Raw genomic sequence first — 337 nt, 5'->3', positions numbered from 1 at the left:
ATTTTTATAAAAACGTCTGCTACGGAGCATAACGTGAGATACAAGATAACAGAGCCTTTTATACATTATTGTGTTTCTAACAGCAGGTGATGGCTTGTTAGCATCAAAATGGTGCCATAGGAGCAACGTGTTGCGGACAGAGGCTTACTTCCTTGCCTCTGTGTCTACCTTTCACAATAAAAGCCCAGTTTACATTCTCACACTCACCCTATGAAACAAAACCAAGAACATGTTGTTTTGCAGCGGAAAGACTGCCTTCATTTTCATTGTACATGCACAATAACAATATAGACTATTCTATACCCTAACACACAGACACACGCACACACACACACAC

Source organism: Etheostoma spectabile, chromosome 15, assembly GCF_008692095.1.
Source record: "Etheostoma spectabile isolate EspeVRDwgs_2016 chromosome 15, UIUC_Espe_1.0, whole genome shotgun sequence".
Taxonomy (NCBI): Eukaryota; Metazoa; Chordata; class Actinopteri; order Perciformes; family Percidae; genus Etheostoma; species Etheostoma spectabile.
Note: the sequence above shows the minus strand (reverse complement) of the source record.